We start from the raw sequence: 26,383 nt of genomic DNA on the forward strand, positions 1-26,383 counted from the left end.
GAATAACTTGCCCGCGGCAATCAGATCCCTGAACCTTAAATCAGCCACCGTATACTGGTATAGGTTCCAGATCTAAAAATGAGCTAGTGCTAATAGATAAAGATAACTCATATGATGTTATGGATGAAACATTTCTTTTACGGTTTTAATATTTGCATAGTCTGTCGACCAAGGGAGAGTTCATATGCTTACCTTTAACAACGTTTAGCCAAGATGATAAAAAGAAATTGTGATTAAAAAAAACATGATTATGACACTTTGGCTGAACATTGCAATATAAATATCCCCATGCCATCACATGTGTTAGGACTCCTATATCCAATACACATAATTGCAACCTGTATCAACAATTAGCTTAGTATCTTACCACAGCTGCATTGCAAAAGCTTCCCTATTAATGTTACTCCTCACACTAGCCAAAATTACAACTAGGTTTGTGCATTATCCTGAAACATTTTACATCAATATCTAAAACTTAGTCTCTTTACTTGATACTGAATGAAGTTTAATAGATATTGTTTAAAGTGTATACATTTTTTTTCATACTGGTAAACTATTTGAAATCTCAACTCCATCTTTTGTAGATGCAGTTCACAGAAAGGAAAACCTATCGTGGTTTGAATCTGAAGGGGGGATAGCAGCTAAATCGATCTGTAAAGTTTTGTAGTCTGCTAATTGGTCTATATGAGAATCTTGGCATAATTAGCTTTTGGCAAAGTCCACAGGGCCCCACTTTTGTATTGATGGTCTTGGCCTCTCTCTCCTCTGGTCAGTATATACTGTGTGTGGATCAATGTGGGAAGTCAAGTACCGGTCAAGCTTATGCGGAAAATTCAGACCAACTATGATGAAATGAAAGGAGATCAATATTCTTTTGTGCTGTGTGAATTAACGGCATTTGTATCCAACATTGTCAAGTTGATGAGAAATGAATAATAATAATAATAATAATAATAATGCAGCACTAGTATTAGACCTTAGAGTGCTGCATGATGCAACCCCTGACTGTAAAAACAAAGTAGTGGGGCTTTAAAAATGAATATTTCAATGTCAAATATTTACAATGTTATGGTCAGAAGTTTTTATAGAAGCTAGCGTGAAAAAGTGCAATACTCTTTTACATTAGAGCAGCAGTGGTTCCAAACCTATATAATAATAATAATACATTTTATTTAAAGGCGCCTTTTTCGGCACTCAAGGACACAGTACAGGGATACATACATACATATATATATATATATATATATATATATATATATATATATATATATATATATATATATATATATAGTAACATACCAGTTTTCTACAGGGATGACAGCAAGTTTGCAGGGAGGTAAAGTGGCCACATTCTCATCCCTCTTTATCCAAAATGACGTGGCCCCTTCTGAAATAGACACACATGGGCAGACAGTCTCAGAGTTAAACTTTTAATTAATCACATTTGATTTTCTCATTTTAAAAAACACACTCTTTATAAGAAAAGGTAGACCCATAATCACTCAAGCAAAAGAAAACACCGTAGCGAAAATACAAACCAAGACATGATTAATTCACGCCACTGAGTAAACACTTAGTAATTTCTTAATGTAGGACTGTCAAAGGACCTGATTTGTTGGAGGCTGATATGCACATAATTAAGCCATACTGTAATTTCTGTCCTGTGGGTGTGTGCGCTTGCATGATGTGTGTATGTGCTTCAGTGTATGAATGACAGCTCGAAGAGCCCATGTAGTGGGTAAATGTTGCAGAAGGCCAGAGTCTCAGGAGTGAGCACTGTGGATCACTGTGGATCTGTCTGATCTGTGCAGGAACTCAGCAGGACGCTACCACCGACTTGCTATCACATCAGCCATAGACATAAACTCACATTTGCTGGGCTCCCCTGTCTCCTTCTAGAAGAACTTTAAGCATGTTGAAAACTGATGGCTCGCCCCTCCTAGTAGAGGTGTATCAGGAGTCAGAGCCCTAATAAGAAGTAATTGTGCCCTTGCTTTAGCCTGGCACTCTATGAGGAATACAGGTCAACAGAACAGCTGGAACTTAGAGATTGTTAAAAACAGACAGGGTTGCTGAGGGTTTATTTGTAGATCGGTGCAAACATAAAATAAAAGGCATTTTATTTACTGCTGTAAAAGGGGTTTTCAAAGGAAAAGTCACAGCTTTTAAACGTCTAATTGCAGTTGGAAGCAAGCAGCTGAAGCTATGCATGAAAAGGAATGCATGGTTATTGCTTTAAAACAAGAAAAGTGCTTTAAACTGAAAAGAGCAAACATTGAATCATTGTTAAAACGATGTTAAGTTAAATTCATTAATATTGAAGCCTCGGCGTTGTTGAGACGGTTTTAAGTCAGATTGTATCAGACTTTAAGATCTGACTTTAAGATTTTATATGCAGTTTATGCACGCAAAATGGGCCACTGCCACATCGGGCTCTCGCCTCACTCTTTATTGAAAGCTTTCTTAAAAACGACTGATAAAAGCCAAGGGCATCTTTAAGAATTGACACACTCTTTAAAACATACATCTCATGAAAAAGACTTAAAGAGGGCCAGTTGCAAGTTTAATATAACTTGGGGGATGCAGCAGTGAAATAACATCAGTGTGCAGGCAGCGGCTGTTCACAAAGTAACTGCCTGGGTCTGAGAGAATACTACGCTCACATCACATCTAAAAGGCAAACACACTGGCAGACAGAGGCGAGGCAGGCAAGGCTGATGAAGAGTGAGGAGAAAAGGCAGGCTCAATTGAGCTGGAGAGATATACCCCTATTTCACCTTTTTGCATCACTTGCTTTTGTTCTATATGTCCATTCACACAAAAGCCTTTTATGGCTTGAAAGCAAGGGTTTGATGAGTTCATCAAGTAAATAGGCAAAAAAAAGTTTCATGACATGTCTGATTCTTCCAACACTCCCTAAAATAAAAAAAATAAAAAACCCAAAGAAACCTGGACACAAGAACTCTCAGTATTCAGAAAAATACAAGTCAAGATCTCCCAACACATGAGAAACTTAAGTGTAATTCAGTTCACTTTTATTTTGATGCACTTTTTTTTCTACCCCATAAATATTTGATGAAATAGGTCCAAATCAAAGCTATATAACACTCCTGCATAACTGATGCTCACACCCGTGAGCCATCAACATTAGGGGCATGATTGAGTGCCTTCAAATGAATTAAAACTGCACATTGATTACTTGATGGAATAAATGGGTCCTTCCCACCACATTCGCCCGTCATTCTTCAGCTCTGCTTACATGCAATAGATCCCAGAGAAAGCAGCATTGGCAAGACAGCAGGCAGAGAAAGGGACGGATAAGACCTTGGCAAATGCTCGTTTTGACTTCCCATATATTTCAAAATGATGTGTTGATTTGGTCTCTGTGGGAAGTTAATTAGGTTCATAGATTGCTCCAGGTATTCTTCAGGTAATTCAGTGTCGTGATCTCTAGAAATAAAAACCTTAGACCTCACGCTAATTATTTCCACTGTGTCAGGGGTGTGCCTTTTTTGCGGGTAGTAACAGTGAAAAAGAATAATAATTGCAAAATCTAATAAGATGAGGCTAGCAGACACAAAGAACCTAGCATATTTTGTAAAAAATTAATGCAATTTACAGAAGTTGCTGTGATCCTCTGAGGCTGGTGTTCACACTTTGACCTCGCAAGAACCGTTTCTCTTGTTTTAAATCATCATTATTAGCTGCCATTGGCCAGTAAGGAATAACTAATCATTTGTTCAGTAGTGCCCTCTCCATTCTAACACTCACACTGTCAATCAGAACTACAAAGGCATGGAGTGCCAGGACAAACAAGTGCCACTGATACAGCATTGCAATTAATGGAAGATTGCAAAATATCCAAGTCTTTCTGGAGCAGCTCTACTCTCACAAACCGAGGTAGTAGCTTCAGGATGAGCCTTAGGCGTCTCCCAGCTGTCAAAGTTGGGAGGATATACAATGAGGCCACTCATTTTCCGCTGAACAAGTTGTTCAGCTCAGAGCAGGTACAGGACCTGCAGGGTTGGTTTGCATATTGGAACGGTGAAGGTTGAGAGAAGCAGAGCCTCTCATTAAAACCTTCAGATATCATTAGTTTCTCTATCAACACTTTACACCAGCCACCTCCTTTCCATCTCCTCTGCAGTTTTTCCTCTGTGGAGCAGCTGTCTTAAGAATAGCGAAACCTAACATAAACATGAATAAATAAATCTCCCATGTAATCACTCGCTTGAAAAGATTCATTCACACTCCCACCTTTCAGCCATATTTTATTTAAACAAAGGACATCAATCCTTGAATCATAAATAAAGGGGCCGCTCCACGCCAATTGTTTTAAAATGTTAAGCTATAACTAAAACCTCATTATGAAGCTGATCCGCAGAGACCAAGGTCAAAAGTAAAAAATAATTTTGGTAATCCAATGTACAACAGTTCCCTTACACGGTGGCATAATTAACTTGAATATATTAATTCTTTAGTACATTGCTTATTGAATTATACATCCTCAATGTGCCTTTGACAATACAGTATATTAAGCAATGATGGTGAATAAGGAGCAGTAGATAAGACCTGTTGACATATCTGGAGCCCCTGAGCATGAATTATTATCTCCGTCTCATTGAAGGACATCCTGTTGGGTTCAGGGAAATCAGGACCCTCCCCTGAATAGGCCTATTTGTCTGAGTAAGCTGTAATTGCTTTCTCAGGACACCGGGAACAATTTCAATATTTTAAGTAACATTGTTAAACCAGAGTACACTGAGGCTGCAGGAACTAAACTGACCGCCAAAGAGATAGTTGAGCATAATGCTCTCAATATGAGAATACATGTCTGATTAATGTGTGTGTGTGTGTGTTCAACACCAGATGTGTTCAGTGATGGGCAGCAAGCACAAATGTACAAGCGGACGACAAAATGTGACTGTGGTCATTGTCTTTCCGTACTCTAACGATCAATTTATTGGACTTATTCTTTAATATGGTCAGTTATCAATACATAGTAAAATGTTCCAGAGGTTGGGTCTATGGCAGTGATGGTGACATCATTCTCTAGCCCTAACCTAGTTTACCTCTAAGCTGCCTTATATTAGTACTCTCACTCAAGCAAAAAGCAGATACTCTGCGGCTTGACTCGGCCTTGACTCATGCCAGCCAATGGGAGGTCTCCCTTGGCTTGTCTTTTTGTGTGAGTGTAAGAGTGCAGACAAATCTACAGGATCATCACATGGCCTCTCAATAAGTGGAATTTTGTTGAGATGTGTCAAACTAACTAGCCTGCTAAGCTAACTATTATGCCAACAGCATGCCATGTCAACTAGCACACTGCCTAAGCCACCATATAAATAATCTTCTTTAGCTACACCATCTTGGACATCAACAATACATACACTTATCTCTAACACAGTCTTGTAACCTAGCTTGTAGCCATCTAGCCATCAGAAGCAAACTGCTTAATCCACCAAACAAACCAGCCAAGCCTCTATAGCTTCCTCATCCTCGCAAGAAACTCCACACACTTTCGTCTCTAGCCAGTGGCGCCCCCAGAAATTTTCATAGGGGTGGCAAGATGGGGCCACTGAAAATAACTGAATTTCAGGAATTCTATTATTCTGTTAACTATGTAAACTATGTCAATATGAGACTTAGAGAATAATATACTGATTAGGGCTGCAGCTATCGATTATTTTAGTAATCGAGTATTCTACCGATTATTCCATTGATTAATCAAGTAATCGGATAGGAAATACTTTTGTTTTATTGAAGAGCAATAATATACAATAGTTTGGTTTAATTTTCGAAAAAAGCAACAATGTTATTGCCTAGGCTACATTGCATCATCTCTCAAAAAACTAAACACATTAAGTGCATTTAAGTGCCATATTACATTGTTTTTAAAGAAAACATTTTTTGAAATGCAAAAACAACCTCAAACTAAGGCATACATTAAACATACATAAACATTACCTTAAGTTGTGCAACTTAACTTTCAGTACTACAAGTTTCAACCTGAGACTGATCTATATATAGGCCTATATGTAAATATTAGTTATAGTCAACCTTTTTTCATTTATATATTTGATTACAATGTCACACAGCTATGTTACACTTGTGCTAGTAGATCGTTGATCAGCTCTTTCTCCATGAAGAGAGAGAGTGAGAGAAAATGGTGCCCAACAATCAGCTGTTTTTCCGAAGGGATAGTCAACAAGTCGGCTCTTTAGATCAAATTGTGGACACTACTATGTATTTTCTTGTCTTTGTTTTTGGTAGTTGTTGTGTTTGGTGTAGTTTCATCGTCCGTACAACTCTTTGACTCTGTCAGGTCCGCTTTGTGGAATGGATGATTAAGTTAGACTCAATGTTTTCTGTTGAGATGCTGAAGCATTGACGTTGTGCTATTATTGTGGTAAGCTAGTTTGATTTTGCAGTAGACACACGCTGTACAGAGTTTTCGTTTTAATTATGTTTGAACTGATTCCAAACTTTGGACACTTTCTGACGTTTTCTCCAGCCTGTCTCTTCTCTTAACCCCTCACTATTAACGCTCTCTCTTTTTGTAATCTGCGCCATCAGTCTTCACGGCATGTGTCGCCAGCAGCGTCAGCCCGGTGTGCGACAGTAATAATTGTCCGTGCGGAAACACTGTGAGCAATTCAACGTTGGTAACATTGATCAAACGAAGCTTCGAGGCAAATCATTTTGCATCTGGGATTTTTAGTAATCGAATTATTCGAGTTACTCGAGAAATCGTTTCTGCCATAATACTGATATATTTGGGTTTCTTATTTTACAGTTAATGTTACTAATTATCGGATGTGCATAGACTAATAACAGTACAGTTAACATTTTGAGTTCCATAACAATCCTTTTTTAATGGGTTTAATCTGTATTTGAAGAACATTGAATCACCTAATGCATGTATACTGTATACATGCATTAGTTGATTCAATGTTCTTCAAATAGTTTAGTTGTCCTTTTCCTTTATTTGCATGTTGCATATGATGCATATGTGACTCGCGAGAAGGGGTGTGTGTGGGGCAGCGATTGTATCTGGCCACCCTTTGGCGGCACCACTGTCTATAGCATCACAATTTAAGTGTACTAACTAAAACAAGATTGGATATTTTTCATTTTCCATTAAGTCCCCGGCATTTCACCCACAATCCTTTCTGTTTGAATGCTATCTGAATACCAGTTTGACAAAAGGCGGCGACACTGTAAAACTTTCCCATTGTCTTGTCAGTCATGCCTGAACAACTCACATTCACATCTTTTATTCCCATTTTTTGATCCACAGAAAATGGCAAAGATTCTTTTATATTCAAATGAGAACATTAACATTAGACATCCAGCATCACAAAGTCCCTCTCTGTTAGCATCTCATTTGAATAGCTCATATCTTCAAGACACAGCTCAGTTAGAGTCATCTGGGCTTTTGTCCCCAGCACGGGACACCACAGGCAAGTCAGAGAGGTGTCACAAATCCAGCCTAGTAATTTGTCATGAAAGAACCCTTTCCTGGGATGAAGGTAACGAGCTGTCAAGGTTATAATGGCTAGCATAAACATAGCTAATTAATTAGAAACCAGGTGAGGCAGGGCAAGGCCACACTGCTGAGAGAATCCACAATTAGCTAATATGTTACATATACTTCTCAGAATATATTGTTAGGAAGGCAAAACAATTATGTTGGTGTGAACGTCAACAAGGAGAGACTGATAAGGAGTCTCTCAGTGGCACCTGTAACAACCTCAAAGAGAGCATGCATTATGAATACAAAAGGCAAGCCATTCTCTATTAGAGATGAGGACCAAAAGGCACTCCGACAATAACATGTCAGCATCTCTTAAAGTGCACACCAACTCCCTCAGACGTCTCAAAAATGCCAAACAAAATGAAAATGGCATGCTCCGGCTCAGAAACTTGGCACTGAGTGAAAACTTTCAACAATGCTTCTCTCAAAGGACCGAGTTGTCTCTTTTTAGACTTTAATAGTAAATTGCAGCTAATCTATGCTGTTCACTGGGAGGAGAACTGGCTCTTATTGTGTCAGGTTTGTATTACCATTCTGATATTGTAATTAGTGAATGAAAATAGAGATCATGCATTGCTGTAGTTGTGAATTTAGCCTAAGCCAAACCAAAGCTGGGTGGGAGTTAACATTTCGGTTAAAATTGACAACTTTAAATCGAGGCAGGGAGGTAAAGATAAAAAGTCTGACTGGCTACCTATGTCAAAGGATTTTTAAGGCCGATATCGATACAACTATTTGGTAATTTAAAAATCCGATATTCTGATATATCGGCCGATATTTTTTTTTTTTTTAAATCCAGAAATGTGTTACAAAACATAAACAGATTTCCCTAAATTAGTTATTTGTAGTTATTTATGAGTCCTCTCTAAAATAATATATTTAAAATAAATAAACTTCTGATAAATAAAATACAAACTTAAGATATGAACCTTAAAGTCCTTTGAACAAAAACAATAACAACAAAAATCAAAGAGTTGCCAATAGGGGCGCTGTAGAGTGCCCTCTGGAGGACAAACTATGCAACGCCAACACTCATAACATGGTTGAAGGTTGTCCGTTTTTATTACATTTTTTTAATATTAATTTATTGGCCATTATAAATGCCGATACCCATAGTTTGGAAAATGCCTGATATCGGCCCGCCGATATATCGGTGTGGCATTTTGGGTTTGCAGAATTCTGGTGTGATTACCACAAATTCTCATAAATATTGGGAAAGCTGAAGACACACAGCATACCAATTAATCTGCTCCAGGCTATATTTCTAAAAAAAATTGCTTTATTTGATTAATGGTGAGCAAAGTTGGAAATCCCTTCATAAGGCAATGAATATATGCTCTACTTCTTGAGACTAGAGATTCTGGAACTGGCTTGTTCGTAAATGCAGGTTGCATATCATAATCTAGTTGACCAAACACTTTAGGTTTAAAAGCCATTCATTTCTGAGTTTTGAGAGATTTGTTTTGGACTAATCCAGTAATCCCACAATGCTGGGTTTGTATGTTGTGCAGATTATAAAGCCCTCTTGAGACAAATTTGTGATTTGGGGCTGTATAAATAAAACATACTAGACTATATATTATATTTAAACAATACAATGTGGGGAGTAATGGGGAGACATGGGAAATACACATGGACCATCACTATCACACTGTTAGCTAGCATAGACAGCGATGACTTCAGGGCAGTTGTGCCATTGATAGGTCTGAGACTGTCCACTGGAGAAGAACGACAGCAGCAGGGACGTCAGATCAGAAAACTCTCCTAAGTGTCTTTCTTGGCTATTTCATCACAGTTGAGGAGGGGCTACAGGACAACCATACAAGCTAGTTTTGAGCAGTAAAAGTGTTTTGTTGAAAATCACCTGTATTAATATAATTTACCAACAGAAATCTATGTGATTATGTGCACAGCGCAAAAACTATTTAAATGTTAAGTTCCTGCACCGGCTAAATGGAAACCAATTTAAAATGTAAACTGAGAAGCATGACAAGTGTTTATCTCAAACTATGGCTGTTTGTGTTAACTGGTATATAAAACATGAGTGGTTACGATGCTTTACACATGTTCTGTGGTGTTTCTTGGCTGACACTGCTGGTTAAAATTCAGAATCACACAACAAGTGCAAGTGAGCAGCAAAACGGGGAAGGCCTTGCAGTCAGAAATGTTGAAGGGAAAGCACATTTGGAGGGAGATATGGGTGCTCAGCGTAATATTCTAAGCCACAGAAATGCAACAATGCAAAATGTTTCATCCTATAGATTACTGTATGCACTAATCAATTCACTTATTCATTTAGTTTTATTGGAACCCTATAGGACAAATACTATAAAACAAAACTCTACTATATCTAATAAATACTGAAACACAATGAATAATTATTAAGAATAATGTTAGGCCTGGAAAATTGTTTTATCTCCTTAATAATTCCGAAATGTTTCATGTGTGACTAAGTGCAAACAAGAAACTGTGGATTCAATACTTGTTTTTAGGTCAGTCACTACCATAAACTATAAACTATAGTATCTCATTTTGTTGACATCTCTGAGGACGTATTACACCATATCCACCACTAGTCTTTGTATTAGAGGAATGCAATCTTCTAGTTCAGTCCAGAGAATGGTACGGTCCACTCCGACAGTGGAGATTTGTGTACCTGCCAGCAGACAAATTGACTGTCTGTTTCTCTCCATGTACAGGTCCTGAGAGCTTACAGTTGTGTTATACTGGACACATAAACCAGTTGCCAGATATAACTATTCAGGTTTAAAAAATGTATTGGCCTTTTCACTGACACTACTAGTTATTACAGAATTTTTGTCATTTATTTTTTATTCAAACACACATACTTATTCTAAATTATTTTGACACTCAAGAATAAATGTTTCATCATTATTTTCTTTTTATAAATTATCTCACATAATCTGTTGCATAAAGATTATGTTTTTGTTGAACTCGGGAGAGAGTACAGAAAAAGTTGACATGTATATTTCTGAGTGAAAAATACTCAATGGTACTGACATTGTATCCCTGCATCACAAAGGATGTTATACGTTTAAAATAGTTATTTTGCACAGGCTTTTATTATGATGATAACTATTTATTATTTCTAAAAGTCTGACACAGTAATAAAAAAAGAGAAGGTGATTCTTCACAACTCTGTTAGATACAACCCCAGCGTAATCTATCTCTTGAAAATTAATGTAGATATTTGATAATCAAAACATCCTCAGCATTCAACAAGTTATCACTTAAAATATTTTATCAGAGAGGCTCAGCAGATTTAGTGCAAGTTTCAGCAGCCCTGACTTTAATTTTCCCTTAGCATAGCAGATGCCATGGATGAAACCATTTCTATTTCTCTGCCCTCAGGCTCCTAATGGTGCTGCTGTGGTTCCTGCTGCTAAGGGGTAGCTGCCACCACCCCCCTCATTACCTGCTTGGTGGTGGGGCCCAAGTCTCGGTCAGGAAGTGCTGAAGCTGATCCAGCTTATCGGGCTGGCTCCTCCAGGGGCTTCTGCCACCATATGGCTGACCCAGGCCCTGCAGCCTCCCTAGGGGTGCCTCGATCAGAGTAACGATTCTGAGTATACGGCTCTCCACGTTACCCCTCTACCCCCAGCATGACTACACAGATGTTGTTTCAGCAAATTCCTGAAAATGTAAAACTATAGGAGGAGGATGAAAAAGAAGATGGGGTATTGGAATCATGCAAAGAGGTTAAATTGGATTCACCAACCTTAACACATGCCATTTTTTCTCGGTGGATATCAGATTGGATGCAAAAAAATACAATTGCACAGTTTGGCAGGTGGACAGAAAGCTCTACCTGTGGCCACAATAATCACAGCACCACGTGGGAGATGCACTTTCCAGCTTTTTCACTTTACCGGGCAGGGCCCTGACATTTTAAATATGCTTTCACCAGTAGTTTCAATAGTCCTGCGTCAATATTTGCATGCCTTTTGACGCTAAGGGCAACAAAAGAGGATAGAGAAGAGGTAGAGGGGGAAAAAAGTCAACAGTTTCTACACCAGCCAAAGCTGGTGTCTAAATGTGTCTTACATCTCTGCACCCTGCTAGGCCCCCCATCCCTCTCATGCCTCGTTCTTCTCGCCTCCTGGAGGGCAGAGTGATTGAGGGGCGCTACCCTTTCCTTTTATCCTGCAAGCCAAGGCCTGCCTATCTCCATAGTCAAAAACATCAACTGTAGAGGTGTACTAAAGACAAGGAAAGCGAAGGGGAGGGATGTGAAGTGTCACATATTCCCCTAAAGCACAATGAGCCATGCACAGGTTAGATGCAAGGATATGGAAAGTCATTATTTGCAGGCCTAAAGGGATGCAGTTGTTACATGGGCCAGATGGTATATCAACAACAGGCAAAAAAGGACAACCTATTACAATCCTCTGTTGTATAGTGGTTTGCTATCAAAGACCTACAAAGGCCTGGTTGTGGCTACCTTGTTATCTAATTTGTGTATGTTTATTTATGTGCTGTGTGCATTGGTTGCCCGTGGGAGTATGAAGATGTCATTTACATGTTTGAGTACACCAGGGCTGTTTATAAAGTGTAGAGAATGTGTGTTTGAACATGTGAACAACTGGTGCTGCAAAAAAAGATTCAGTAACTTAAGGGAGAATTAATTCTTTGAATGTTTCATTCATTTATTTTTGAAATATTGTACATGTTAGATTTTGTTTTCTTTTTATTTTGCAGTTACTTGATTGAGTAGGTCAATATGAAAAATATTAACAAACAGCGTGTAGTATTGTAGTATAGTAAGTGATTTGAATTGAAGCAATGCATATTTACTGTATATATACACAGTATATCCACGCATCAATCCTTAATATGTAAAATTAATACATGATATAATACACTATAACAATCGGTGACAAGGGAAGCAACACATAGAACTGCAACTAGAAGCCACCTAATACTCCAACAAGGCAGAGCTACTCCACAGTCAGTATATCAGACAATAAGACATCATGAATACAATTACAGCCCAAATGTACCAGTGCAGAGACAAAAGCAGACTCAAGAGGGTTAAAAGCTATCAAAGAACAAAGGAGACAACACATAAAGGAACATCAGGTTTTGGTTATTGCCTGGTTATTCCTGGCTTTGGAGGCAAGAAGAAATTACTCAAGAATTGCAGTAAAAGCATGGAGCTGTTGACATAAAAATGTCCACTTCAGTATTGCTTTGCAGCTCATTCCAGTTACTGGGAACAGTAAATCGTAATGAGGAGAGCCTGATGGAGGCGTTAGCTCTGGGGACTGTTAACTGATGGGCAAATCGGGTATTATAACTGACAGATGAGATTTGTAGCGCGCTTAGGTTTGTAATCTAATCTCTGCTGTCATCGAATGACACTATCAGGAGTTGTGTTATCGTCAATGTATAGGAAAATCACCTTGTATACTCATAGTTGCTTGAACATTTTACACTCAGAAGAGTTTTATTTCATGAGTGTGTGAACTCGGCCAATGACTATCTGTAAAGTTGGTCGGTGTAATTATAAGTGTGGCAACATTGGATATTACCACCACCTTTTGTTTCATGTTTTTTGAGAGATTTGCTTTGGAAATACCCCTTTAAGTTAACTTTCCAAGTTCAAAAAGGTCCATTCTTGACTGCATCTAATATTGTTTTAGAATGCACACATTTATTATTTACATGTCTTGTAAATACATGCAATAATTTAACATTTCTATTTAAACATAAGATCAATTCAGCCAGAGTATTCATGATGTATTTGTATATTTGATAAGTCAATCTAAAGAGATCTATACAGAAATTATAATGAGGTCTTCGGTTCGGTTGAACAAACACAACAGAAAGTCAAGGAATTGTATATGGAAAGTTAAATTACTTTCTAATTACCAGTATTTTTGTCACTGTGGCCTCTGGTTCTGTAATAGTGAAAGAGATGGTGATGATTGTTATGTTTGCAGTTCCAACAGTGCCATGCTGCAAGCAGGACCAGAACAGTGCACTGTTTATGTGGTTTGTAGGGACACCTATTGGCTGAATGTGAAAACTACACCATATGTTGCAGATGCACACAAGATGAAAATGTCCCAACAAATAAAGAGCACAGTGCTTTTAATTTGTGTAGTTCATTAACATTGAATAACAAAAATGTGTCATACATAATGGATAACAATTACAGTGAAAGGCATACTCTACCTCCTTTCCTTAAAAACAGACAAAAGGGGGCTAGAGTTTTTCCTACTTTTAATACACAGTGCAGTCAAGTCAGCCTGTAAGGAATAAAAAAAAGCAGTGCTTCCTTTAGGACATACTAATGAATCATGTATTAAAGATAATCATTATTGGTTTATAAACGCTAGCGTCTCACAAGCCACAAGCACACAGCTCAGTCCCAGGATATGCAACAACTAGTAATAATGTAATTAAAACTAGAAACGTGGCTGAAATTCTCCGAGAACACAATATCACAACATCTCTCAACTACATGATAAGCATGAGTGTCAGAAACCTCTGCAAAAATGTCCAAGAGCACATGGATGAACTTTAGCTTTTTAAATTGAAACGTGGGGATCATATAAATGTTATTTCATTTATCACAGAGGCACCTTTCTATTTTTAAGGATACTTTTATGAAATGTCAAAAACACCATAGTTTTGAAATTGAGTGTGTAGTGTTTGAATCATTCCTGCGTACTGGGGAGCATGTCATTGTGTTTTGTTTTTGTTATGGCACTTTGTCCTTATCTTAACAGAGTGATGGAAATATGATGGTGGAGAAACTACAAGAAAAACAAAAGAAGAGCAGAAAAAATGTTTTAATACTAAAAAGATATCCCTTTAATGTTGCACTCATTTATGTAGCTTCTGCTCATTTCCACAGCGCTCAACAGGTGTCGTTTGCTGCAGTAAGTCCTACTTAACGGCAAAAAAGACTTCCCTCTTGATTCAGTTTCACCTTTCATGGACTATACCTTTGAAAGAGTGAGTGTATACAATAAATAGAATAATTCATGATTTTGTCATTAAAAATGAAAAGTTTCTTTTCCTCCTACTTGGGATGTGTTTTGAAATTATACATAATGGACCATAGATGTTCAGAAGTTTTTCCGAACCTCCTCTAGCTACATTCGGAGACGTACAAGAGTCCCCCCTTGCGTTTCACAGGAGAGGGGTACCAGGGCTTTAATTACGCGCAGAGCTCGGATCATTAGCATGGAAAGGGGTTGCAGTATGGAGCGTCCTCGTCTCCAGTCAAGGCACTGTGCTCTAAGTCGACCACCCCCTCCTTTCTCCTCCTCCTCCTCCTCCTCTCATGTAACAAACGAGTCGCGGCCTTGTTACTGAGGCACAGGTTAACGAGCACAGGCACAGTGAGTTCATGCAGATGAGCAGTACATACATGTAGGAGAATATCAGCTAATACAGCAATAAACCAAGGTGTGTGTGAAGTCACTAAAATTAAAGCTGAAGAAATGCATTCTTAAGGAAAAGTTTCCTAAAACAGGTCTTTGTCGTGACCCCTACTGTATGTGATCAATCCACTTAATCCCACTAAAGAAACAGCAGCTCTATACGGCTGCTCTGCTGGAAACAATCCAAGTATCACCATGACACAGATACACGTAACACTCACGCACATCTATCCCAACCCAGTTCTAAACTTTCTCAATTATTCATTAATATGAAATTGTGTTTGTCTCAAGTGGAACAGCATGATTTCCTCCTGCGACATACAGGCATTGTTTGGCCCCTCTCCAGAGCCACTGTCACTCCTTTGCCAATTTCTCCGTTGACACATATTGTTCAGGAATCCATTTCCCTCCTGATAGTTTGGAGAGCCGTGATTTGTCCTAATCCTGAGACCATTTGTAATACAGAAGACTGGAATAAATAATAAATTGTGTATGACAGAGTCAAAGGAACAAAAAAAATGGAGCTGGCGAACAAATGGTTTGCTTTATGGTTGGGAAGGAAAATCTTTCTTTATCGTCGCATTATCAAATCATGATATGTATATTCACTGTTGAAATGAATAATAATAAGTGGAGTGTTGGAGAAATATGGAGAACCAAAATAAGGCTGCTATCTGCTGTGACGGCTTCATAATTGTGCCGCTCTGAGGCTACTCACTGTGAAAATGTTGTATATTGTTGAAAATCATGTGGCCCATGTAGATGCAACTGCATCTCAACCGTACTCTGTGGACATTGTGTGCTATTTTAATGTTTGAGCTTTAAGAGAAAATGAAGTCTTAAAATATATTAATCGTGAATATTACCTGTATTTAATAACACACATGGTGAAGCTCTTAAATATCTTTGAATTCAATTTTTTTAATAAAACCTAGGAACATTGACAATTAAGAATGCATGTGACAGAAAAGATATTTGAATGAAAAGCCCCAAAAAATAAATAAAAAGTGCTGCAAACTCAGTCTTTAATAAATGTTTAGACAATGCTGTTTAATGGGTTTTTCATAAGCAACATTTTTGGTGATGTGATTCACATTAGTGTGTAAATAAAATATCTTTAAGCTGTAAAATGTGTATGAAACTGCAGAGCCTGAATAAAGCTTTCTTTCAGAACTGTGCTAATTTTTGTTGTACTGTATAGTTTATATAATCTGATTATAAAATTAGATTATATAGAGCTTCTTTATTTGGACCAAAAGTCTGACATTTTATTTGGGGGAATATTCAAAAACATTATAAAACTCACATTATTAAAACATAGTCTTTTAGATATTGATCACAGACTCTAATTCCATGGCAGAGGGTTCGCTGTACTGTTAATCTGGTAGGCAAATACATTAATTATAATACTGTATCTAATTTACTGTGATGTCATGCACATGTTCAAACTGAGAACCTTAAGAAAAATAAAGTGACCTCTTCTACAATTTCCCAGTGGCATTTTTTTTTTTTTTTTTCATGAATGCATGCCGAGGATGAATTAATACATAATTTGGAAACACTCTGTCGTGTGATCTTCTGTAAGCACTGTTCATTGAAATCATGCAAAAGGCTACTGAATAACTTTAATAAAAGATCAGTGATGCTAAAGACTCTTAAAACAACACTCATCCATTTTAATGCTCAGAAATTTCCATTTTGGTTCCCTTTGTATCCGAGATTCATTTTGCAGAACCTAAATTAGTTTGAATAGTATAATTTGTAAATATATGTTAATTAACCCTGTTTCTTCATCTCGTTTGTTAAGAGAGAGCAGAGCCAAATGAAATGCAAACTTACCTGAAAGGCAGACTCAGGACCAGTCTATGAATTACGGCAAATAAAAACACTCCTGCACAGTTTACTTTTTTGCATACTCAGTTGTTTTTAGCTAGGCGAGGGTCTTAATTGCATTGTCGTTAGGGTGACTAATAATCGCCACGAGACATTTGGGTTTATGAACCTATGCAGGCTTCTACAGTACTGTGTATAAAACCTGCAGAAGGAAAACCGCAGGAAAAGGATGCCCACCACTGCTCCTTAATTTAAAGAGAGATTAATAAAGCAGTTGCTAGACTTGCAGTTTGTTCTCCCTAAGGGTTGTATTAATAATCTTAGAGATACAGAGTTCATCTGTGGAGATCTGCCCTTGTAGAAGACTGACAAAACTTAAAAGACTTGTCTTAAAAGATCACTGATGAGCTGCTGTTACTTGTCGTCCATAATTTACTGTTAGTTTCATGCAGATTAAATGTTAAAAGAGAGTCTGACTTTACTGTATAAAATACTGTACCGTCTGTCTGGTGGACTAGACCGCTAATAAAATGTCCTGTAGATGAGAAACCAGGAAGTGATGTTAAGGCAATGTAGTTCTATATTAAGATGTATAGTAGTGGGTGGTGAATGACGAAGCCTAGCAAAGAGGAGAAGAAGCATCGACAGCCTCAAATACGGAGACACCCTGCGGTTATGCTTTCACGATGCTATTTCTGGAATAGAGCACGACACAGTGCGGTAAAGTGTTTCCTTTCTTTATCTTTAGCTTACCTGGCAATAATGATAAATACCTCCAAACAGCACACAACTATCACGATTATAAAGTATTATTATTCTCATGCAAAGTATGTGATTTTAGCTCAGTGCTCTTCCTGTGTCACACAAAGCATCCCAACTGGAGATACAAATTCCATAGTCTGTCTGACGGTCATTCATTTGACAATATTAAGTAGGACTGAACGATTTGGGGAAAAAAAATCTAATTGCGATTTTTCTGCCAGATATTGCAATTACGATTCGATCCGTGATTTAAAAAAGAAAGGTTAGCTTAAGTTTAATATCACATCATTTAGTGTCACAGATAAAACATGTCATTGAGCATTATAACATGAGCCACCAAAACTGCTCTATATTCTTATGCAAGGATGAAAACATAGATATGAATTGCCAGCAATAAGTGTTTTTCTTTTAATAAGCATGGAACCTTGAACAGTCAAACACAGAACATTTATAACAGAAGCTAAAGTTATAACACATAATAAAAACAATTCCATTAAAAACATATCAGTACTTTCCTGTAAACTGAAATCTCTGATATGCCTCAGTTAAATAGCTGCATCTACATACTGCACCTTCTAGGATCATGTTAAGGGAATACAAAATAAATGAAGAATCCACTGAAAATAGGACATTTCTGTAAACAAAATGTCCTATTTGTCCTTAAACCAAATGTTACGCCAAACATTCAACTAAATATTCACATTCGTTAATCGCGCTCTAATCGCATTCTTTTAAATCGCAATTTTGATTTGAAAACGATTAATCGGTCAGCCATAGTACTAAGTAAAAGGCAGGCGGCTTATTTGAAAATCCCTTATCTTAACCTTACTCTGAGATTTTGATTTCTTTTAATTGCAGTCCCACAATGGCCCTATATCTGTGTGACTTAAAATAGTGCATTTACACTAACATGAAATAGAAATCTACTCCTTAACAGCCTCAACTGAAACTCAAACTGAAATCAAAATGAACTGATGACAATTTTGAATAATGGATTAAGTTATCGATCAAGTGTTTTTTGACTGCTGGTCAGACAAAATAAGTCATTTTAACTTTGGGCTCTGGAAATTTGGGATGATAATGTATTACAAAACTAAATTATTAATCTATAATAATAGCCATTGGATTACTTGCTAATAAAATCATTAGATGTGACTCTGATGTTGCTCATCTTCTGTTAGACAATGTCGGGGTGTCTAAAATACTAGAATCACACCAGTGACTTCTGATCAGTTCACCATATCAGAAAATTCTTCTCTGACAGTAAATGTCTTACAGCTAACTATAAATTTGATTTTCATTGACAAATGTTAACACTGGCTAAATATATATTCTAACAGGTATAATGGTGTTTTTTTTCTAGTATTATATCAATGAATTAATATGATTTTGTGTATAATGTGTGGGGATATAATATTCAAGTTTATTCAGAAACACCCTAGCAACCCCAATATAAATAAGGCGGACGCTACTTTCTGATAGTGATCTTTTCAAATTGAGGGCATTTTCTATCAGTGTTTGCCTCTGAAGCATGACTGGTTTTCATTTATAGAATGTGGAAGAATAAATACAAAACATTTGAATACTGCAGGAGGTGTTTACTCTCAGAGTGGAAATGGTTTCTTATTCATACTGTAAGTCAATATCCCTGAATGCAGCTCAAAGTTTTTTTAAAATAACAAATGTTCTATTCTGTATTCAAAAAATTAAGTCACATCTTGTCAGACAAGTGGTTTAAATTCTTGATGGGGCATGACTTTACACTGTTTAATGCACTGTACAGGATTTGGCCACCAGGTATAGGTGGAAACAACATACCAGTAGAATTCTTATTTTTCTTGGTTTGTAGCAAACAATGTTTAGAATCAAATCAGTTTTATGGAACTTTAGCACCATATTTTACAGTACATAAGTCATTTTTGATGTCTTCCTTTCTCACAACAAGCTTCAAGCAGCCACATTTGTTTTTACAATGATTTTATAACAATGATATGGTTTCTGATTTGAATTCTTGCAGCCTAACTGTCATCAAACTACATCTAGGAGCAATCTAATTGTGTGCTTCATTTCTTAGGTTACCGTATATGAATTGCTTTTCTTTTTTTATTTGGAGAAAACAAATGTCTAAATTTCATAAGTACAAGCATCATCATGGTAATGATAGCCTTGCATTGCACTCTTGACCACCTGTTGCGACCTCGTCCTAAATATTTCACAGCTTTTCTCCTTTTTACTCCTTCTTCTTTGGCCCTTTGATGTTTCTTCATTCTTTCCTCCTTTTTTCATCCTCCCTGGAATAGTCCTACAGTTTTTGCCTTTCATGCCTGAAACTTTGCATTGCATTTTAACATTTGTCTGGAGAACATCTTTTTACTTCTGTGTGAAGGATCATCTTTAATAAAAGCGGAGGGCTGAGAAGAGCTGTAAATCTGTACTAACCACACAGCGCTGAGGTCTCTGGGAGACTGATTAGCATCTGGGAGTCGGTGCATGGCTTTTTAATAATGAGAAGAAGTGCTGGTTGGCTGCCATGTGACTCGGCTCGGCCTTGATGCCATTTCCCTGGTCGGTAAGGAAATACTACAGACTACATTTTTTCTGTGTCCATCATGGCAGGCAGCCATTCAAAGAACTTTCCACTTGAAAGGTTTGTTAATTTTCAACAATCTCGTCACCAGAGCAGAGATGTGACTCCCTTCAGATTTGAGGATACTCCTGTGTGGCCACGACTCTGCAACGTTGGCATCACACATATTCAAAGCATAGATTAAGAAAGTGGCTCTCCTGCTTCCTATCTGAAAATATCAGAAATAATCATTTACTGTAGATTCTCAGCTTCACAAATCTTTAAAAAAAAGAAAAAAAATTTAGGGGACATTCAAAATGAACTGCCCAAGCAAATTATTGGCTGACCCTTCAACACACTCCATGTACTTATTGTTGGCCCATTTTTAAGGTATGAAAGGTTTACATCCAAGTAGTGAAGAAAAACAACGGTTTGATTTAAGTGCTTTATAGTAATAGAATGAAATAACTGTAGTTTGCTTTGATTTATCAAGCAGGAAACTGAACATATTTTTTTCAGTTCAACAGGAATTAAAAACGTATTATAATTAAGTCATACCCATATATACTGCTAATGTTCCTACTCATTTTCACACATTAAGAGTAGTAAATTAACTACATAAACTAACTAAATTGATAGATGTATGCAACGCATTCTCGATGATGAGCGAGAGAACAGATGTATAATCAAGATCATAAATATATTGGTATTTTGTCAATTTTCTTTATTTAGAAAATTTACACTTTTTCTTTGTATAAATCAAAAGCATTAATTCCCATCTCTGCTAAGTAAATGTAGTATAAAGTTAAATGAGGTCAAATGTGTGGCAGGCAAGACTGAATGCTGTCTTTCTGTAGCATCACCAACGGTGGGAAACCCCAGCAAAGTCAATGTAGACAAATACATAAACTGCCATTGCAGAAATGTAAGTATTACAGTTGTACTGCAACCAGTCCATTTAACCGTTTTGCAGCGGGATCCATTAGAACAGTTCTTACACATATAAATGCATCTCTTAAAGTGATCGTTCGAAGTAATTTCACCCTAGGGTCCTTTGCACCATGACCTCGAGCCAAACACCCCCCCAGAAGCTTTTTTCACCTGGGTCGAACATTGGACGAGTTAGCGTTATCAGCTGGTTAGCTTAGCGCAGGGGCTAATGGATCCAAAGTGTCTCTTAACATTACCCCACTAATAATGCCCGAAATGATACCAAACGTCTACAGTAGTACAAATAGGTTATGTACTCATAAAACGATGGATTGGAAAGTTTGTAAGTACACCAGAAGTTTATGTAAGTAACACTTGCCTGCTGGCTTCTGCTCTCTGCTGTTGTTGTTGCTGCTGTAAGACAAGTGCTTAGGGACGTCTACAAATTACAACACCGAAAAAAGAGATGCAACATTTTGTACTAGTGTAGACGTTTGGTATCATTTCGGGCATTATTAGTGGGGTAATGTTAAGAGACACTTCGGATCCATTAGCCCCTGCACTAAGCTATTCAGCTGATAACGCTATTCTACGCTAACTCTCCCAATGTTCGACCCAGGTGAAAAAAGCTTCTGGGGGGGTGTTTGGCTCGAGGTCATGGTGCAAAGGACCCTAGGGTGAAATTACTCTCAGTTTCAAGTAAATGCACTATTTAGTCCTGTCTATGTTGTTTTTCCGACAAAAGCAGTGACCAAGTGCAGACTGTTGTACGCTGTTGGAATTCTCTACAGTGAAATACAGTCACAACTTTTACACCGTTTAGCTGTCAGCATTTTAACCGTGTTTTATCCAGTTACTAGCTAACGGTAGGCTAAAGTTACCTGCTGCCAAGTGTAACTTTAGTGTTAACTAGCGTGACATGCAGCGATGCTTCTGTTGCCTCTAACGTCAGTTTCGGAGCATCAGAGACCAGCGCAGGCATTTACTGTATGAGGCAACGAAATGAGGCACCGAAATCCACATTGCTATTCCGTCGTTTAGGCACCGGTGCCATATTAGCACCGGGGTTCGCTGCCCAATCCCGGCTTTAAACACCCTATTCTTGGGTAAATCAACTACCAACTGCCACTGAAATTGCGTTGCCTGTATCTTTTCATGCCAACCCTCCACAGTGATTTTTCAGCCTACTTTAACCAACAGTAAAAATTGATTTCACACTATTATTATGGTTAAACTTTGCAATTAAACTGCGGCAACTACGTATGGTCCGTTACACCACTAGTTGTCTGTCTTGTGTCTGTCTGGCGGAACAGATGCTCAGTGCAATTGTCTACATTTGTGCTTCCATGGGTCTAGTAATGAGCCAAAGTGTTGTAACTTCAAATCCTAATCCAGCCCCAATTAACCGTTGTAAAAACATTGATCGTGCACTGGGCTGTGAGCGCTGTCAAAACACCCACGATCACACATGAGTGCACAGCAGTACTGGGGCTAAACAAGCTTGAATTTATTTGGTTACTACCTACTAAGGCCCTTAGTTACTTAAAACAGAAGCAGATACAACTTCTGTTTCGTGTGACACAATCTGCAAGACGCCTTGGAAATGTCAAGCATGTCTGATGAGCAAAAGGATTTGATGAAGTCGTGGTGACAAGGCCCTGCCGAATGTTTCCTCCAAATCCCATCGTACCCAAATCCCACTTGAGCATATCTTGACTCCAATCTGTAAAATGGGTGCCCAACTTAAGTGTTAATTGTCTAATTGTCACTTGTCCTCAACTAATTAATCTGACAATAAACACATACAAATATGTTTATTGTATCAACTATATATGCATATTTATTTACAAGACAAATTACAATAATCCTAATTTATGGTAAAATAACTTTAGTATGATACACTTGAATGAATATAATGATGTGGTGCCATGGACCCTTTGGTTTCAAAATGGAGGTGTAAGACATGGTTTCAGAACAAGTGAATATGTCTGAACAAGTCAAGTTAGTAAGTTATATACACTTTTTTGCCATAAATGAATTATTGTTAGATTACATGTTATTTTTTTTCTGAATTTTATTTAAGGAGCCTTTCCTACATTGTTACTATGTTGGCTATGAATACATTTGTAGCCACTAATTTTCTAATTGTCTTGTAATCGCTATTGTACATTCCTCCATTAATTAACAGAAGCATCAAGTAATAAAAAAATAGTATATGTATGCACACACAATATAATTTATATTGTGATGATGTGACGCATTGTAACATATTCTTAATAAAATTCTTTAGTCTTCTGCCCCAATGTCAGGTTTGACTAGATAAAGTGGTGGGCTATATCCATGATTTTTTTTTTTTTTCTATTCCCTGGACAAAAAAGGAAAAGATCTAAACCTTTTCTTTTCGACTGAATTTACATCTTCTGCTCATTTCTCCTGCTTTCTTACCAAGAGAATTCTAATGAAGGGCAGAGTCAGATATCTACAGGGATACAAGAGGACCTGGAGACAGGAGAGAATGCAGCCACTGATGGCAAGAAATTTCCATAAAAGTACAATCAGGTTGGAATTTTAAAAGTGAATGTTTAAGTAGTCTAAGAGATGGGCTTTGATTCACACTCTGATCAAACCCAAGACATCTCATTCAGAGAATAATGATTTTTTCCCCCCTAATTTTCCTCTGTTTCTGTCTCATCTGTGGGCTTACAGGTAGAGCAAAGCCCCATGGTATTGTTTTCCCTCCAGTACTTGAGCACAGGAGCCTTTCTTCTGCCGGATTAGACATGGCCAAAAAGAATGGCAAATGTAGGTATGCCACGTTATTATTAGAGGTTGGCTACACTGTGCAGATTCAGGCCCAATCCATTCTATGCATTTTATGTTCCCTTCAACACTGGATAGCAAGTAAATAAATGTATTTTTTATGTATATTTTCATTTGAAATGTTGAAGAAAGCAGTCTACCTTTGTGCATATTTTCCCATGCATACGAGGATGTGACTGAATATGTCGTTCACAGAAATGATGGACAATGCAGTCAAGTTCCCATGTGGGGAAAGCAGCAATTTTGGCCATGGTTTTAACCAGGTACTCCTGTGTTATTGTAATAGGTAGAAACAGAAAGAAAAGAGCACATTTACACAAATACTGTAAGTACTGAGTATTTCCATTCACTAAGACTCTGTTTAACCAATAATTCAAATGGCAATGGAAACTATATTAGCTCCTTTGTGCTTCTTTGAATTACTTGTCTCTTTGCTGAATAAATCTTTTGTACATCAAATGCATATAAGTTCATGAGGCATCAAAGGTCAAGTCACCCAGTGGAAAGGAGGAACATTGCTATAGTAGATCAACTGATCAATCAACTACTTTAACAAAACCCTCACAGGAACTGCTAAGAAAATGTATTTTTACTTTAAAAAAAAAAAAAAAAGGTACTGTAAGTGTTCTATTTTTGTAAAACAATAAATGATAAATAGCTCTACATTCCAACAGCCATCACTGAAATAGAGCGTTTGCTCAGTAACATGAGTCTCCCAGTGTATCTGCTGTGCAGTAAACAGAGTAAACCAGTTTTCTGATATCCCGTTCCCACTTTATCAGGAGAGAGAGCACTACAAAGACATGGTCCTCTCTGCGCGTTCACGCCTCCGGCAGCAGAGCTACAGCGTGACTGACGATGGCGGAACAGGCAAAGCTAACCATACCTATTCTAGCCCTCCAGGGAACAGATTATATCACCAAATATACACGCGAATAAAGATTGCGGAAGAAAAGAGAGGACAAAACAAAGGTGCTAGAAAGAAAAAAAAAGTCCTTTCTCGGACCACACCCATCTTCAAACTCTGCCTTCATTTTGATCTCAACTACACACCTATAAAGGTTTGTGACATGGTTGGGACATTATCGCAGTGACAAAATTTGGCCAAAGACAGACAAACAAATATAAACACCTACCAAAATACTCAGTGGTAGTTACCACTGCAATAGGTGTCTCCAGGACTACATTTTGCCATGATGACAGACACACAGACACTCATAAGTTATAATTGCAGCCCAAGAGAGTGTGATTATTTATTGAAATAGTATATGTCAATGAGTTACAAAGTTTCCCAATCTACAATTTTAGTTTGCCATGACTAACTAGGACTTAGTTATAACCGTCACTCAAGAAGAATGTATTACTATTTTAGCAAAAATACTGTATTTTTAAAGAGCTCTCTACTTCAAAGACAGTATTGTTTTGTTGAAAAAATATAGTGTGGACAGTAAAACATTGTCTCTGTGAGGTCATGATTGTGCATGGCAGTACCTGGGAGTCAAGCACTCAAGCCTTTGAGCATTTGATGAGAGACACTGTATGAGTTGTTTTCATGTACCGGTTAACTGCTAGAATACCTGCCTGTTTGATTCTGACACTGACTCCTAGAGAAATTTTTCTAACAGTTTTCACCTTTGTGTGTGTGTGTGTGTGTGTGTGTGTGTGTGTGTGTGTGTGTGTGTGTGTGTGTGTGTGTGTGTGGTCCAGGAGTCACCTACTGTAGCGGACCAGAGGTACCCCAAAGGAGGAAGTTAGTGAGAACGGACAGGAAGTTAGCAAAAATCAGCTCTTGAAGTAATTAAACATATTCTACTGCGTAACTTTTTGATAATAATAAACGTCCGTTAAATTCAAGCCATTGCCAAATGAATTGCTACAAAGCTAATCAAGACTATCAGCTCCAAACAACTCTCTCTCTGTATTTCTCGGTATGGCTATGTTCAGAAGATTGTGTGGTCCGGTGATTTTGGCGCGCAGAAGCTTGAATCCTCCGTGTCTTCCGTGGCTAAAGCAACTGCGTGGCGGAGGGGTGGGGGCGCGTGCGCGATCACGTAAGGCTTGTGTCAGTTTTGTTGTCTTTATTACTTAAAATTCCCCGTGGGGGAGACAGAAACTACACACTTTAGCTTTTGAAACTGTAACTTAGGCTTAACGCTGTTTCATTTTAAAGGTCCCATGACATGGTGCTCTTTGGATGCTTTTATATAGACCTTAGTGGTCCCCTAATACTGTATCTGAAGTCTCTCTCCCGAAATTCTTATGACTCCTTATGACCTCATAAGGAGCAAGATTCCAGATCGGCCCATCTGAGCTTTCTTTTTCTCAAAGGCAGAGCAGGATACCCAGGGCTCGGGTTACACCTATTGCCATTTCTAGCCAATGGGGGACCATAGGCAGGCTGGGGGAACGCATATTAATGTTAAAAAAACCTCATAAAGTGAAATGTTCATGCCATGGGACCTTTAACATGAATGGTTAGGGCTGTCAAACTTTTTGATTCTTTTTAATGCCACTCTTTTT

At 37.8% G+C, this 26,383-nt stretch overlaps 1 long non-coding RNA gene across 1 annotated transcript in view; it reads right to left on the minus strand.

Annotated features, from left to right (window-relative positions):
* LOC114571660 (uncharacterized) overlaps positions 1–26,383 on the minus strand; it is an 88,392-nt gene that overhangs the window by 52,266 nt on the left and 9,743 nt on the right. The window contains exon 3 of the long non-coding RNA XR_003694697.1: positions 1,300–1,387. This is a non-coding gene — a long non-coding RNA (uncharacterized LOC114571660). The remainder of the gene's footprint in view (positions 1–1,299; positions 1,388–26,383) is intronic.

Source organism: Perca flavescens, chromosome 2 (genome assembly GCF_004354835.1).
Source record: "Perca flavescens isolate YP-PL-M2 chromosome 2, PFLA_1.0, whole genome shotgun sequence".
In the NCBI taxonomy this organism is placed as follows: Eukaryota; Metazoa; Chordata; class Actinopteri; order Perciformes; family Percidae; genus Perca; species Perca flavescens.